Here is an 18,097-nt window from a genome sequence, read left to right as displayed (position 1 = left end):
GTGTTTATGGGTCAAAGCATATCGTTTAAGAAACACTAGTGACAGTTAGGCGGTACTTTTGAATGATTGATGAGAAATGTCTGTGTTTTTGACTGCGGCAACCGAGCACACTCAAAAGAGAACTACACACACACACACACACACACACACACACACACACAACACAACACACACACACACACACACACACACACACACACACACATACACACACACACACACATACACACACACACACACACACACACACATACACTCTGTCAGTGAAATATTATGTCTGCATAGTACCGTAGTAGTCCTGTACCGGACGTCTGTACACACTGGCTGTGTCCGGCATACGCACACACATTTACTGACTCACTTCTACACTGTGACACTGAACCACACTCTGTCACACATAGATATACTGGAAGATGACGTCACGCAACCGTACGGCCACAAACACTTTGGTAAACAAAATAAAACTTCGAAGATTTCACTATTGACTCAAAAACAGAATGCCGGAACAATGGCCGTATAACATTTCATCTCACACGGCATCACTGCAGAGCGCATAGAACTGTACCCACGGAATATGCGCGATATAAGCTTCATTGATTGATTGATTGATTGATTGGAATATAACACAATCACGGGTATGAAAAAGAATGATAAGATACGGTACTCACTGAAGGAACACGTCTACTCAAAGTCAAACATCGAGATAAGCAGAATAACTAGAAACCAAAAAAAAAACCAACACTTCCTTATTTTGTCCACCCATGCACTTTCTACCTAAAATGTCAAAAGAATATACGCTTCACCATCCCTGATTCCCCTCAAAACATAAACACATCCATTCGCCATGCTTCCCTATCGCTCTCTGACGCCTGCAGAAAACAAGAAGAGCAAACGCTCGATCGAGTCACTTTCGCAGTTCTGAATATTATATGAGGCATCAGATGGACAGGAAGAAATTGCTTTTCACAACACAATGAGTCACGTTCACATAAAATTTGAGCCCGGTCACTTTTATAGTTTCCGAGAAAAGCCCAACGTTAAGTTGTGTGTTGCCGAACAGAAAAGCCTAGTTATCTCCCTTGTTTTTCTGATAACGTTCGTAAAAGGCTACAGATGTAAATACTTTGATGTAAAGAATAATCCTACAAAGTTTCAATCACATCCGATGAACTTTGTCAAAGATATAAAATGTCTAATTTTTCCTTTGACGCTGACCTGTGACCTTGAAAAAGGTCAAAGGTCAACGAAACCATCGTTAAAGTGTAGAGGTCATTGGAGGTCACGACTAAACAAAATATGAGCCCGATCGCTTTGATAGTTTCCGAAAAAAGTCCAACGTTAAGGTGGTGTCTACGGACGGCCGGCCGGACAGACTAACACTGACCGATTACATAGAGTCACTTTTTCTCAAGTGACTCAAAAAACCAGCATACTCATTAAACCGTTGGGGCGACAGCTGCCTATATTCCTACAAAACACTATGATTGCTAACCAAAACTAAAAACGTAAATCATACCTGTGCAATTTTAGAAATGGGTACTTCCAGAAGACCAAAACAAAAGGTAAATAGAACAGTCTCGGAAAACGTATAACTACTCAAACCTACAACAAATGTCCGACTATTTACCTAAATACCAAACCATAACAAAATCGCTACTGATCTACGTGAAAAATAATCATTCATTCCTCTGTTGATTTACGGGTCTCCTCAACATCATAAAAATTCCTTGACACACTCACACTCATACACAAACACAATTTACTTTTGAATGTCTTAATTTATATGTCCTCGCCTGGGGCATCTTATCTGTAGATAATTATAATGTTTTGATCAATTTTGCCTTTTTCAGTGGTTTGTCAATGTCAGGAAGAATATTGAAAAATTGGTGAATAGGGAGTATTCCCGTCTCTGCCAACAACGTACTTCTTTCTGAGCCACAAACAAAACAAAACAAAAACACAATTATTGTCTGAGTAACAAAGTCTTATTCTAAATGAACACAAACCTTAATGTCACAGCTCAGTAAATATGTTCTTCACAAAGGAAAAAGCAGACATCGATGCGGATTACTGAGGTGTACCTAAATGATATAATTTGTCGTAAACGTGACAAGATTTCAATTGAGGTCTAACGAATGACGTTTCACAACGTGCGTGGTCGTCCTTGGCGGTCAAGAAAGCCGCCGCGATCATTGCGCAGACGACACTTCTTGACCGCTAATATTGTTTGTGCGCATCACGTGCTCCACATAAATCGGCCGGAAACGAAGCAATTGGGAAACCTGGATACAAGCCGTGCCTTGTGTGTTTACAAGTTCGTTGGCCCTTCTTACGTTTATTTATAGTCTGAGATGTAAAGGTGGGAGGGACGGGGGTATCGTTGTTAGATCGGTTAATTGTTATATCCTTAATTTCTTTCGCTCAATTGTTCGCCCCTTTATCACCCCTTCCCTCCCCCTTCCCACCCTCTTACCATCACCCTCTTACCCATCCTTATTGTGTCTGTCTGCCTGCCTCTGTCTATGTTTCAGTGTCTGTCTCCTCCCCTTTCTTTCTTTCTTTCTTTCTTTCTCTCTCTCTCTCTCTCTCTCTCTCTCTCTCTCTCTCTCTCTCTCTCTCTCTCTCTCTCTCTCTCTCTCTCTCTCTCTCTCTCTCTCTCTCTTTCCTTCTACTGGACCGATCTTTATGACATTTTGGATGAGAGTTCCTGGGTATGATATCCCCAGATATTTTTTTCATTTTTTTGATAAATGTCTTTGATGACGTCATATCCGGCTTTTCGTGAAAGTTGAGGCGGCACTGTCACGCTCTCATTTTTCAACCAAATTGGTTGAAATTTTGGTCAAGTAATCTTCGACGAAGCCCGGACTTTGGTATTGCATTTCAGCTTGGAGGCTTAAAATTTAATTAATGAGTTTGCTCATTAAAGTTGTCATTAAAATCGATTTTTTGCAAACAGATTTAAAATTGATTGCATCGTATTTTTCATCACATTCTGAATCTAAAAATATATACATATGTCATGTTTACTCTTAAAATGTGATCACAATTAACGAAAAAAGAATAATTAGTCTTACGATTAAAATGTAAGAAATCGATCCAAGAATGATGTCATCTTATTCGTGATCATTTCCTGATTCCAAAAACATATAGATATGATAGGTTGTATTCAAAACAAGCTCAGAAAGTTAACAAGAATACAAAAAAGCGCGCTTTCCTGCTTAGCACAATACGCTACCGCACTAATCTGGCGTGTCAATATCACTACGTTTTGCACATGGAAGGTGAGCGATTTCCTTCACGCGGGGATTGACGAAGCTGTACTGTCTTAGTGAATAAATACAGTGCGTTCAGTTTCATCCCGTGAGTTCGACAGCTTGACTAAATGTAGTAATTTCGCCTTACGCGACTTGTTTTGTCCTTCAATTCACAGCCCTTGCTGGCTGCCACCCTTTTCACAATAGTTCACCCCACCCCACCCCACCCCTTCATCCCTCCCCCTCCCATCTCTATCACACCCCTTCCTACCTCCTACCCCCAATTCTCTCATACTCTCACCCACCCCAACCCGGCCATCCCTTCCCCTTCCGAGACTGTACATCACACACTTGGGACGATCATTGCCTTGCACCCCGTTTACAGAACGAGGGGAGATCATTGACTCAGCGAACAGTCAACGGAAGCCTGCAATTCTCGCGAGAAACCGTACAAGGTCGTTACTTTAGGAAGGAGAGGCCGAGACAATGATCCGTGGAAAGATCGAAGGTCAAGACGCCGATCTGTCTTCAGTCAAGTCCTCTTGGGAAACTTCTTTTCTGTACTGATCTCGAATGGTGATTGGAATTAAATTCTTTTAGGCAGTAATATAATTTTGCAATGTACACACAGGAAAGACCTTTATTTCTTTAGATAGTTCGCACCTCTGCTTCTTCTTCTTCAGCGTTCGATGATGGTTGTGTCTATATCCGTTGCCCCGTGATGTTCGCAAAGTGGGCTGTCAGTTTGAGGTCCTTGGTGCTGCCCCACAGCTTGGCGTCCAGCGTTGTCCCCGTGGGCCAGACTTACTTCCTCTCACTGCAGTGGAGTGGGCAGGTTTGAATGTAGTGCTGCGGCGTCTGGTCCACCTCTCCACAGTCGCACAGGGCCGACTGTCTGATGCTCATCCTTTTTTTAGGTGGCTGTTCAGTCCGCAGTGGCCTGTCCGGACAGTGGTCTGCTCGTGGCGAGTGAGCTGATGGAGGGCATCTTCGTGTGGATTGTATCCATTGTTTTTCTTTTGGAAGGTGGATGTGTGCCTGTTTCGGATTAGGAACTCCGTGCTTCGACTTGCACTGCAAATCTGGTTTAAGGCTAATTGTACGAGTTTGACAACGCACCCCATCCACCCTCCCTACCTCACTGACGCACCCCCCACCGCACCCCTCGGCTTTCCCCTCCTTAAAATATATGCAAGCACCACTACCTAAAATACATGCAAGCAGCAGACAACTCTGTTGCAGAACAAGGTAACAAAAAAACTAAAACAAGAATGTACCCAAAGTAGGACTCTACAAGGTGGCTGCTACATACCAGTTTTTATACCAAACTAAGTACACTTTATCGTTTTTTCAAAAAAATACATTGCTATAAATATTGTCATACTGAATGTAAGGAACAGATTGACTAACTCTCACAGGCCGAGAGAAATGATTGCCAATTAAGCCGAAACTATGATTTATTGGCTATATGGTTCGCCTGGTGAGCTCCCAAAGAGCGTGTCTTCTATATATATATACGACTTGTGTCTGTCTGTGTGTCTGTGTGTGTGTTTGTGTATCTGTGTCTTCGCGATGCACGGCCAAAGTTCTCGATGGATCTGCTTCAAATTTGGTGGGCTTATTCAGAGAGACCCCGGACACAACCTCATCGATGAGATATTTCAACACGTGCTCTCAGCGCGCAGCGCTGAACCGATTTTGGTTCCACCTCAGCTATTTTGGTTCCACCTCAGCTACCCGGGCCCCCATACCGACACACCAAAGCCAAAGTTCTCGGTGGATCTTTTTCAAATTTGGACACCGTATTCAGCTACACCCCGGACACAATATCATCGATGAGATATTTCAACACGTGCTCTCAGCGCGCAGCGCTGAACCGAATTTGGTTTTTGTGTTCATTTCACCATTATAAGTAACTCTTCCTTATCTTCTCATCTTCTCCATGTTTTCAGCGTTTACCTCCCTTCCTTCGTGTGGTGCACTACAGTATGAAGGGGGCATCTTCGGATATTCCCGGCGTTCTGTTACTATTTTTAGAAGGTCACCGCAGTGTCCAGAACGTAAATTGGACCCGTAAATTATCCTCACTGTAAAAGTGCAAAGGTCGAATCAATTTATAGCCACGCGAAAAATACACTGTCATCTATCTCTCTATAGATACGGCTTCTCTGTGTTTGTGTGTGTGCGTGTGTGTGTGTGTGTGTGTCTCTATGTGAGCAACACCTGTGCATTGTTCAGTTCTGTTTGTGATGTGGTCTGGCGGCTTTTGTGTAATTATCATGAATGTCGTGTTCTGTCACGTGCATGTCATGTCTCACTCAGCACGAGTAATTCACTGCAGTTGCTGGCCCGTAGAGTGCGTTCTTTCACAAGCAAACATGCTGATTACATAGCGACTGCTTTAACGCACCTCGAGCTTACATAGCCAAGTCAGTGCTCAAATAGCGATTTTCTCCCGAATTCCTGAGGGTAAAGGGGGACAATCACATTTTCGTTGTGTCTTAAACACACGACACAGCTCCCTCTGCTCTTGGCGTGGGTCCAGAAAGGGGGCTAGCTGCCCTTGGTGGCGTTCCCACTCGCCCTGCAGGAGTCCTCGTGTTTCTCGGGAGAGAAGTGAAAGTCGCTAGAGGGGTGAGCTTCAGCTCACTCTTTGTCTAGGGACGCTTTTGTTACCCTGCTTTTATCCTGCCTTTTTAACCCTGAGCTGTTTGGCTTGTTTTTTCTTGGTGACCGTACCGTACCTTGTAAGTGATGAGCCAAGTTGCTAAACACAAACTGCCAAACACCACCTTTGCTGATAGGCGGGAAACGTTCATCTGGGTAGATAACTACCTTCCAACGGACACCACTGCTCTGAGGGAGCAAGATTGGTCCCTTAATATGGACCAAACAGCAAGCGGTTCTGACCGCGCCCCAGATATTCCCATGGAATCACTGAATGAGACTGACCGGGCCAGCCGGACTGGTCAGTCCCCAAAATCCAAACAGCTTAATAAAGCAATCACCAATGAGAAAACCAGCATATCTTCTCCTTTCAAGAGAAAGAGATTGCGGGAGGACGACCCTGAGGGGGGGCAGAGCTCTCCGGAATCTCTTCTCTTCCGGGATAGCCCCCCACGCTCTCAGATTACTGATCATTTTGAGGAAGACTTCACCGAAGTCAATCGTAAAAAGCCCAAAAAGAAAAAGAAGCAAAAGGTCCTCTGCGAGGGTCCCCCTCTTCAGGGAAACACAGGTATTTCCCATGCAACATCTGCCCGGGGGGTCGACACCTCCCAACCCCTAACTGAATCACAAGAAAACCAGACAACTCAACAGCCACTACCACCTGCCAATACACACACACACACAAAACAAAGACCCCGAAGAAAACTTCTTTACCAACCCAAGCAACCTCCTCCCTCCTTCTTAGAGTTCCCCGTGGTGGTGCAGGACCTGAAGGAGGGTCCTGCAACATTGCAGGGACTCGGCCTCAGGAGGAAAAAAACTTTTGACCTTGCCATCGGCGAGGTCAAAGAAATACGCATGCTGGCAGCTGGGAGCGTCCTGGTAGGGTGCTCCTCAGCATCACAACAAAACAAGCTATTGAGGCTGGACTCGATCGGCGGCATCAAAGTGAAATGCCACCGTCCGGAGGTAACAACCGAAGGTGTCATTAAACGCATACCCACAATACATTCAGGAACAGACCTGTCTGAGATGGCAGTGGGCGTGCGCGTCCGGATGGAGGATGGGAGTCTTGTAGAAAAGGGCCCCTCCTCGGTTCGATCTTTTCGCCGTCTTCTCCTTAGGGATGGGAAACCGTCTCAGGCGGTCCGTGTCACGTTTACAACAGCAATTCTTCCAGACAGCGTCGTTCTGGAGAGTGAGGTGTACGGCGTCGAACCCTTCACTCCTCCAGTGCGGCGCTGTACGAAGTGCCAGAGACTATCGCACCTAAAACAACAATGCAAATCAAAAGTGCAGATCTGCCCCCGATGTGGCTCCAAGGGCCACGACGGAGCGACGTGCACCAAGGCCAAACATTGCGTAAACTGCAAGGGCGAGCATTCCGCCGCTTATCTTGGATGCCCGGAAATGAGACTGAGGCTGCAGGCCAATAAGATCAGGTCGGCAGCATACATACCATATTCTGAGGCCCTGGATCGGGCGCGGCGCGAGCTCGCCAAACAACAAAATAAAACAGCGACTGCCCCAGCGGAAATGAGGGACTCCTTCTGGCGTCCCCCTCCGCAACCGATCCGGCGGACCTCAACCCCCCGGTCCGGGTACTCTTTGGCTGTCCAGAGACCCCCCCTGGGTGGGCAAGTAAATAAAATACATGAAATCAAAAACAAAATGACCGAACATGACAATACACTCCTTCCAGTTCATGCGGACAGTTCTGCTGCAACCGCGAAGCACCAAACAACTTCGCAAAATCCAAATCCTGGCCCCCAGGCGCCCTGTAAGTCTCAGACGGCTCGGGCAGAGGCGCCGCTTCATGGGACCCCCGGGTTAAAGGCCTCCCTCCTACGCAAAGCCCAGAACAGGAAGGAGGACTCGAAAGAAGAGCAGCTCTTCGAGAGGTTGATGGGGAGAATGGAGGAGGGATTGGCCCAGAGATTCAGAGAATACAAACTTAAAACTGAACAGGAAATAAAGCAGCAGATGAGGGAGGAGCAGGAGAAGGCAGAGCTTGAGCTAGCCGACGCTGCACTGGATAAGCTAAAAACAGGAGAGCAATATGCAAATTTAAATGAACAACAAAGAGGCCTTCAAGGTTTCATCGAGCAGTGCCTCGGCTTCATGGTTAAGGCCAGACAGATGCAGAGTCCTCTCGACCTGATCGACTCCCTCTCAGCTACATACACACAACTCTCCAACACCAAGGTTGAACGCTTCATTCCGGGCGGTGCCACTCTGGCGCTGGGCGCCCTTGCTGGTGCCAAGCAGTTGTCCGTGACGGATATGAAAGCTGTCAAAACCACTTTTTAACCTATTTTAAATCTGCCCTTTAACTTACCTTCTTTGTGCGTGTTAAAATGGCTGAACAAGGTGAAAGCGGTCACGGATTTATCATATTACAGTGGAACTGTCGCTCTATCAACTCTAACTTCTCTCAGCTATATAATTATATATCAAATCACTCTGCTGACATCTTAGTTATCCAGTCAGTCAAGAGAAAACGCTCCCTACTGCCTTCTATAGATGGTTTTGACTTCCCTCCCATAGTAGAGCAAAAGGGCTCAGGGCAACTCATTCAAACAGCTATTTACCTAAAGTCTTCCTTAAATTACAAACCCTTTGCACCTCTCATCCCTAGCTCAGAAAATCTCAGTACATGTGCTGTTGAAATCGAAATAAAAGGATCCAAAAACCTCAACATAGTTAACATATATTACCCCCACGGGTGTAATAAAAAAGGAACTACCGACTGGCTAAAATCCCTGGATCATGGCAGGGCACACTGGTGCGTGATGGGTGATTTTAATAATCACCACCCTCTGTGGGACTCTGCTAACCCTAGATACAAACATGCCAATAGCAACCTTGCTGACGTCATTTTGGAAACTGACTTTTGTATACTAAACGATGGCTCGGCAACCAGACTTCCAGACAGAGCTGACCATTCCCCGTCAGCAATCGATCTCTCCCTTTGCTCAAATGCCATAGTCACTGACATCGACTGGAACGTTTTCCCGGACGCCCTCGGCTCCGATCACTTACCCATTGTTCTTACCTTCCGCCACTTCGCCCCTAATCGCAATAACTCGGAGGTCAGAAAAAAGTACAATTACAAACAGGCAAATTGGGACAGCTTCCGTGCGGAGCTCGAGGGTGTCAGGGAGGAAACTCTCCTTACGGATGACATCGAAGCCTCTTACAATAACATACGTCAATGTATACTCACTGCTGCCAATAATCACATTCCGCTTAAATCAGTAAATCCTAACTGTAAGGCCAAAAGGAATGAGTGGTGGAATGCAGACTGTGATGAAGCCTTGGCAAACAAGCGATATCACATTAGGACATATCTCAGGCACTGCTCAGACGCTAACTTCACGAATATGAAGTCAGCTGAAATACAATTTAACCAGATCACCGCTGAGGCTAAACTTCAAAACTGGGAAAACTTTGTCCACAAAGAAACTAAAGATTACAAAGACTGTGGCAAAATCTGGAAGAAAATCCGCAGATTTAAATGTAGATACAGAACTAAAGAAAAGCCACTACTATCGGGTGATAAAATGACCACAACTGACTCTGAAAAGGCAAACCTATTAGCAGATACCTTTGCCAAAAATAGTCAATCAAAATCCCTAGATACTGAACGACTCAATTATAGGTTAGATCAGGAGAAGGGTTTCACATACCCCCCAGATGACAACCAGTTGCCTATAAACTGCATGTTTAAGGCAAAAGAAGTCCAAAACGCCATCTCTTCTGTGAAAGACCCAAAAAAATCCACAGGTTTAGACCCAATATCATATCACATGATAAAACATCTACCACCTAACTTTGTTAAGTTGCTCACTCAGTTTTTCAACCTATGCTGGTTAAAGGATACTATCCCCGCAGCGTGGTCAGACTCACAAGTAGTAGCAGTATTGAAGAGCGGAAAACCGGGCAATCTACCTGGCAGTTACCGCCCCATATCACTAACCCCCCACCTCAGCAAGATCTTTGAGCGTGTGGTGAACCAGAGGCTGGAGTTCCACCTCAATAAACACAATATCATTCCTACATGCCAGGCAGGTTTTAGGCAAGGTCGTTCGTGTGCGGACCACATTGTGCACGTCACTGAAAAAATCAAAAAGACCTTGGCACATAGTAATAATTCTCTTCTTGGAACCTTCTTTGATATTAAATCTGCGTACGACAGCGTCTGGCATGCTCGTCTACTCCTAAAACTCGGCAGAATCGGTGTCTCTGGCCACATGTACCAATTCATCAAAAACTTCATCAGCAATCGCAAGATGTCTGTCCGAGTGGGCTCTTCGGTGTCCGAAACCCATGCGCTGGACATGGGGGTTCCCCAGGGCAGTATCATCGCGCCAAACTTATTCAGCATCATGCTCTATGACATTACTTCTGTTAAGGTTGACGGTGCCAGTGTACTTCTGTATGCGGACGACCTCGCCTTAATAGACACTAATAGACCACGCCATAACAGAGTTACCAACACTGTTGACTTATCTTCTTACCAAACTAAAATCGACAACCTCTGTCAATATATGTACACCAACGGCTTCCAGCTAGCCTCAAATAAAACAGTCTTTCTTGTTGTCTCCCGTAGACAACTGTACAGGAACTGCAGTATAAAGATAGGTTGTGATATTATCAAACCGAGCTCAGAAGTTAAGTTCCTCGGCGTTATCATCGATACCCGACTTAACTGGACCAGTCATATCGAACATCTGATCAATAAGGCCAACAAGGATCTTTATATCATACGCTACCTGGCGTCCCAATCCTGGGCCAGAGGACGTAAGTGTGTCACAGAGGTAGTGCGGGCATTAATTCGCTCCCGCCTCCTTTACGGGTGCGAAGCTTATTTCGCGACGCGCCCGGCGCTCATGAAAAAACTGGCTATTATAGAGTGCAGGGCGCTCAAAATAGCTCTGGGACTCTCCCAACAAGCGAGTAAGAGTCGAGTCTACAGCGAGTGTGGGTGGCTGCCCCTTGTGGATGAGATAAAACTCCGTTCAGCTCAGTATGCTGTCAGAGCCCACGCGGTAGAGAACTCTGCCTGCGAGGTCCTGACTGACTTTTTTCCTCAGCACCAAAATTATGAGGCCAACACCAAACATAGCACTCAACTCTTGGCCAAAACGCTACCCTTATCCGACACAGTAAACCGCATTCTAGCCGATAGCGGGGTGAAGGTCAGTGAGCTGGCCAGGGTCCCCCCGCCCTCCTACCCGCCTTGGCTTGAGGAAACCCCTACTATCATATACGACAGTGAAGATAATACTACCAAAAAAGATAACCCCGTCTACCTAGCTACTGTTACAAAAGAAACCCTAAACTACAAATTCTCGGAGCATTTAAAAGTCTTTACTGACGGATCCAAATTTGCAGACGGCAGCGTTGGCTGCGCCTTTGTGATCCCAGATCTCAAAATCTCAAGGAAATATACTCTTAATAAAGACATCTCCATATTCTCAGCCGAGCTATTTGCCTTGCTCATGGCATGCACTTTTATAAATGACCTCCCAGTCACACCGCGTGCGGTAGTTTTCTGCTCTGACTCGCGCTCTTCATTACAAGCTCTGCATCGAAACACATCAAATCGGGCAGAGCTACAAAGAGAAATCCTCTTTATATGTCACCAGTTAATCTCATCCGGCACATCCGTATCATTTCTCTGGGTCCCCTCTCACGTAGGGGTCCGGGGAAATGAACTGGCGGATGTCGCTGCCAAAGAAGCGGCAGAATCTAGCCCAGCTAACACTAACATCGGCTACTCAGTAACCGAGTTCTACAGTAAAATCCGTAAACTCATTCGAAGTCAGTACGTAACATCTCTGTCCTATCAACCCATTGATATGAACGATCTACACCCCGATCTCCCAACAAACCTCCTCACTATCTTCAGACGCCTCCGTGCCGGCGGCTGCCGCTTCCATATCTTTAACAAGTCCTGCCATTGTGGAGAACCCTATTCATTTCAACACATTTTCGCTCCATGCGCTACAAATAGAATTACCTTTAAAACCTTATATGACCATATGCAGCTCCATGGTCTGAGTCCCCAGGATTATCTGCGCAGTAGTAGTTCTCTAGGCTGGTCACACAGCTTGCTGCTGTGCCGACTGGTCAGGGACTCGGACATGGGGCTGTGGGTATAACTAAGCCCAGATTATCACATCAGCGTGTTTCAGTTTGAGGTCGAGTGGCTCCCGCCATCCCTCCTGATTCCAGCGACTACCTTCTAGACAACATATCCTCACCCAAGGCCCACTAGTCGCCAAACTGTACATATTGTTTTTATTACCACGGCCTTCGTGGCTTACATCTTAATCCTTTTATTTGTAAAAAGTTTTGAGATTTATTGTTCGTGTTCCTCTTACTTGCTCATCTATTTGGTTTTATTGGTGATCCTGAAAGGTTCCACTTTTTAATTCGATTTGAAATAAAAAATTAAAAAATAATATTACAAGCCCGTTATTCAAGATATAGAATACAGACTTATAATTCTTACCAAGAAACATCTTAACTACTTTTCATTTTAACAAATTCCACAGAGCATTATCAACTCAACCCCACCCCCTGCCCTCCTCTCCTTATTTTTTGTTTCTTTCTTTCCTCTTTTTGAAAGCGGACAAACACTCAAGTCCTTAATGGCTCAAAACCGTAGGACTTTTAATATTAATTTTAACGTGTGTAATTTTATGTACTGGCCTTCCTTTCAGAAGCCATAACAGTTCAAAAGGGCTTAGAGATAAGCTCTAAATTGCTCAATCCTGTTTGAGTGGAGTTCGCCTCCAAAGGTGATTAACACGGTTACATTCGTCGACAAGGATGGGACTCGATATGGTCAGGAATGGCATTATGGCCACTGAATCATTTTCGTGCTGTTCCCATTCCACGAATCTGGGAGGGACCTAAGCTTGGCGGGTCCATTGTTCGGACCCGGCGAAGCCGGCGTACGGCTCTAAGTACTTCTTCCCGGCGAAGCCGGCTACCCGGCGAAGCGGGTATTCATTCTAGTCCTTTAATAGATCTACTGTTATTTAGTTTGAAAACCAATTTCACTGTAATGCAATGCAAATGATAGACTTGTGTGTGTGTGGGATACAAAGACAAGAAAAACACACAATAATCCAACCCAAAACAGTATTAGTATTACGGTACCTTACAATATACTACAAGACAACACATTACAATACAGTGCAAAACAATACAATACAATACAATACAATTAAAAACTAATACAATACAATACAATACAAAACAATACAATACAATACAATTCAAAACTAATACACTACAACACAATACAATACAATACAATACAATACAATACAATACAATACAATACCATACAATACAACACAACACAACACAAGACAATACAAGACAAGACAATACAATACAATACAATACAATACAATACAATACAATTCCAAACTAATACAATACAATGCAATACAATGCAATACAATAAAACACAACACAACCCAATACAAAGTCATACTACATTATAAAACAATTCAACATAATATCATAGTTCCGTCTCCAAGGATTTGACAGCAAAATGTGACAGAGGAAGGCGACCCCAAAGCTCAGAACTGAAAATGAGGTACCCGAGCTAACGAAGTCATCATATTTCCAATCATAGTCCCGATGGTGCTTTCGCGTTTCTTGGGATCATTAATTTTCGGCGAAAAGAGGCGAAGGGGTTGGTGTGCGTGAAGAGGGTGGTGTTGGTGGGATTTCAAGTCATTTGCAAAGATAATTACCACAGAGGCCCCCAACGGGCTTTGTTCATCATTTACGGTCGTTAATTTAGACAGGAGAGGCCAGAGTTCATCCGACAGCCACCCGCACGGAGTCGTACATTTCATACACACACACACACATACACACACACACACACTTCATACACACACACACACACACACACACACACACACACATACATACACACACACACACACACATACACACACACACACACACACACACACGCGCGCGCGCGCGCACGCACACACATACACACACACACATACACACACACACACACACACATACACACACACACACACACACACACACACACACACACACACACACGATGTATGGTTTACGTATCCCTTTAACTGGAAGAAAGGTGTATTTAAATGAAAAAGAGGCTAGCTCACAAACAAGGCGACGACAGCAGGTGCTGAAATGACACAAGACCGACATTATTTGCAGCCTCTTGGCGAAAAAAACACAAACTTGTTTATTCATGCCATAAATTTGAATCCTAACAGGCTATTTGGAAGAGGAAACTGACACAGGCGTAAGATATATTGTCCAAAGATTTAAGAGAGAGAAAAAAAATGAAACAGAACACGCAAAAAGAAATAAAATCGCATACAACTAACAGATCGGGGTAAAACAGATAACTCAACTCCAAAACTTTAGCGGCGAGAGAGAGAGAGAGGGGGGAGAAAGAGAGAGGGGGGTAGAGAGAGAGAGAGAGAGAGAGAGAGAGAGAGAGAGAGAGAGAGAGAGAGAGAGAGAGAGAGGGGGGGGGGGCGGAAGAGAACTCAGAAGTTATTACCAAAGGATACAGGTTTTAGGCTTAGTCTAATCTTCAAACCTGTCCTTTTAAAATATACATGTACAGAGAATAATTGAAAACGTAAGCAAAAGACAGAGACATAAAGTGAGAGAGAGAGAGAGAGAGAGAGAGAGAGAGAGAGAGAGAGAGAGAGAGAGAGAGAGAGAGAGAGAGAGATAGAGAGAGAGAGAGATTAAGAGAGAGAGAAAGGTTAGAAAGAGAGATACACAGACACAGACACACAGACACAGACACACAGACACAGACACACATATACACAGACACACACACTCACACACACACACACACACACACACACACACACACACACATACACACACACACACACACACACACACACACACACACACACACATACATACAACGGCCATTTGGAACATTTTGGAAGTTTCGGTGTTTCGTCGTCAGTCGACGTCAAGGGAATTCCATGAAACGAGTCAAAGATCCAATACAGATATATCCATTTATGCTTACATACTCAACGAGCACAATTCAGTCCACCCGAGCACTAACCAGAACGTATCAGTCTGCGTGATTACTCAAGGGAGTGAGCATTTTTGTCGAATTAATGTTCCTACTTATTGGTAATGACTGCGATAGTAGTTTATATCAGCTCTTGGTGTAACTCATTGGCTTTGCTTTGCATAATGCAAAGGGTATGCAGGCCTTCCTGAACATAACGGGAAGCCAAATGCTGTTACTTTCTTGCAGGAACGTAGTCTGTAATTTTAACTGAGACGAAAACAGAAGATATTCAGAAATAACTCTGTCGGAGTTATGTATGTTTTGAAGAGTTGTATTACTGCTTTGCTTTTTTGTTTCCCTTTATGTTTGTTTGTTTGTTTGTTTGTTTGTTTGTTTGTTAGTCCTGAAGAACTTTCCATAAGCGAACATTTGATTAAGTATTGTATGTGCTGTCCTTGTATTTGTGAGTACAGAATTATTTTGTTTTTTAAGTTTGTTTATCTCACCCACAGTCACTTTGTTGTTTAGAGTTGTATTCATTATAAGGCCGGGATAAGCTTAGATATAGCTTAGTGGTACTGATAGCTGATGGCAAGCGACCAAGTTGTCACGGTGAACAATAAGCTCAGATAATGATGTATTCCAAAGGAAAAAGGCATTAAATCGATCGGAAACTGCATTAAATGGCACTACACCAGTATATTTTGAGTCGTCGTGTTAACATGTTTGCCGCTATGATTTTCCAATGCACAGTTTTCACCTCAGTTGAACGACTACAACTTAGGACGTCATGTAAGATATTATAAAATAAAAAGTAACTTAATAATAATAATAATACGAGAATTTATAACGCGCATATATCTCACCACAAGGCGACTCAAGGCGCACTCATACACATTCTTTTGCATTAACAACTCAAGCATACTCATATACACTTACGCATACTTCAAATGTGTAATGCAGAAAAGTAAGAGGCTCTCTGTTCTGATAGTGACCCAAAAGACTCTTCTCATACCACTGATTAGTAGTGCTTCCAATATTGATTTTATTACCAGTCTCTCACGACACGCACGAGACAGGTAAATATTTCTTGAGGTAAAATGCTGGAAAGGGCAATTTTATAACACACGTCACAAAAGGCACTGGAAATATATGTATTTATCATGGTGTAATGCTAGAAAAACAACAAATCTCACGGCAGGTGCCAGACATTTAGTAGTTGTTGTTTTGAATGGAATATTGCTTTGAAACATTAATTTTACAACCAATCTCACGAGAAGCGCGAGGCACATAAGCATATTTCAGTGAATGTGCAATGAACACATGAATCAAAACAACAAGATAGGTTAAGTTATGTGAACGTTTAATTCAAGACAAAACAAAACATTAATAATGCAAGAAACATTATTTCAAGTTTACAATTTGTCTGACGGCAGTCACCAGACATTATCAGATGTTTGGTGGCTTGTTGACAGGCCAGGTTTTTTGTTGGTCCGAGGGGACCATATCGCGGGGAATATGTACACAGTCGGACATATAGTCGAGCTCGAGGAACGTGTGCATACGTGCGTTTATACGAGCGGAACTACCCTAGTACCTATGTTTGTATGTATGTATGTATGTCTGTCTCTTGCAGAAGAAGGTCACATTCGTGCAGACTACATTTAGAGTAAATGGACGAATGCATATCTCTTCCCGTAAAAAAAATATAGCCGATGAGCACACATTTATAAAACTGCTAATTTGGATCATACTATTTTTGTTGTGGCACAGATTTCGGTTCGTTCAGCTTTCATTAAAAAAAAATCAATAAGATTGTCCCCAGTCGCCCACACAAATACGACGAAAACATTAGTATATGCATACAAAACAACCGATTGACGTCAAGGAAAAATCGAGAAGGAGAGGTAGGGTGAGAGGAGTGAAAGGGGAGGGGGTAAGGAGGGGGGGGGGGGTGGGGGGGGGGGGGGGGGTGGTAGGATACTGCAAATTGAACAATTTTATGTACAGAGCATGGAATGTTGCCTGAACTGGAAGAATACGATTGGAAGGCTGTAGACTTCTTCATGACAAGTAGATTTAGATTTATTCGTGGTATACGCTTGGATGTGGTTGCTGTTTCTTTGGGTTTTGTCTTCGTATTTACATTTGAATGTGTGTTTCGATGGTGTTTGTTTCCTGTGTATAGATAATCTAAAGATAATCTAAAGGAAAAGGTGTTGACATTAGCAACAGACAAACTTAACCAACCACCAATCGAGCAATCTTAAAACGAACTACAATCGCACGACCTCTCGAACACACGCATGAACGCATGCACACACACCAACTCACACGTACGTACGCATGAACGAACGCATGCACGCACACACGCACACATGGACACACACACACACACACACACACACACACACACACACACACACGCGCACAAACGCACGCAGGCACGCACACCAAGAACACACACTAAGCACAAACTGACCAGGTTCCATCCCAAACCTTCCATTCGCGCTGTGTTTTTCCACAAACACACAGCACAGTACAAAGGAGACACAAACAAAGCATACAGGATTTTCAAAGAGAAAAAAACCCACAAACCCTCTCTATCGAATATACTCAAGAGTATCAACGGATGTACTTACCGTTATGAAGATTACAGCTCCATTAATTCTTGTCCGGTTTCAAGCAACTCTGAAGTCCAGATTCAGCGGAAACTGTATTGGCATCCATCGACTTGGACATTCTGTTGGACATAAAAAACAACTATCATCAGTGTGTGTCTGTATGGACGTGAAGCGACAAAGAGACACGAGTTTTGACTGTGTAGAGTTTCTCTTTTGTTTCCTTTCCTTTTGAAGATCACTTCTGCGTATTTCTGCCAGGAAAAGTTCTGCCATGCAGTTGCTAGAGAGATTTCGAACAGTGCGGTTAGTGCACGACGCACGTGAGAATTGGAACACGACAGCTTCCGGAAACAAGGCTAAAGATATCTCTTTCCCGCGTAGATTCATATTGTAAATCGACATAGTCTGGTCAACACTTTTACCTGACAAATGAGCATCCTTCCCGTTCGAGACACAGCTAATATCTACAC

The 18,097-nt window shown here is 44.1% G+C and overlaps 1 protein-coding gene across 1 annotated transcript in view; it reads right to left on the bottom strand.

Annotated features, from left to right (window-relative positions):
- LOC138965948 (uncharacterized) overlaps positions 1 to 17,746 on the bottom strand; it is a gene marked incomplete in the record, with an annotated part of 76,039 nt that extends 58,293 nt beyond the window's left edge. The window contains 1 exon segment of the mRNA XM_070338031.1: positions 17,647 to 17,746.
- Positions 17,747 to 18,097: the final 351 nt, after the last annotated feature.

Source organism: Littorina saxatilis, linkage group LG5, assembly GCF_037325665.1.
Source record: "Littorina saxatilis isolate snail1 linkage group LG5, US_GU_Lsax_2.0, whole genome shotgun sequence".
NCBI classification, from domain to species: Eukaryota; Metazoa; Mollusca; class Gastropoda; order Littorinimorpha; family Littorinidae; genus Littorina; species Littorina saxatilis.
The sequence above is the reverse complement of the archived record's forward strand: the minus strand, read 5'-3'. Positions and strand labels throughout refer to the sequence as shown.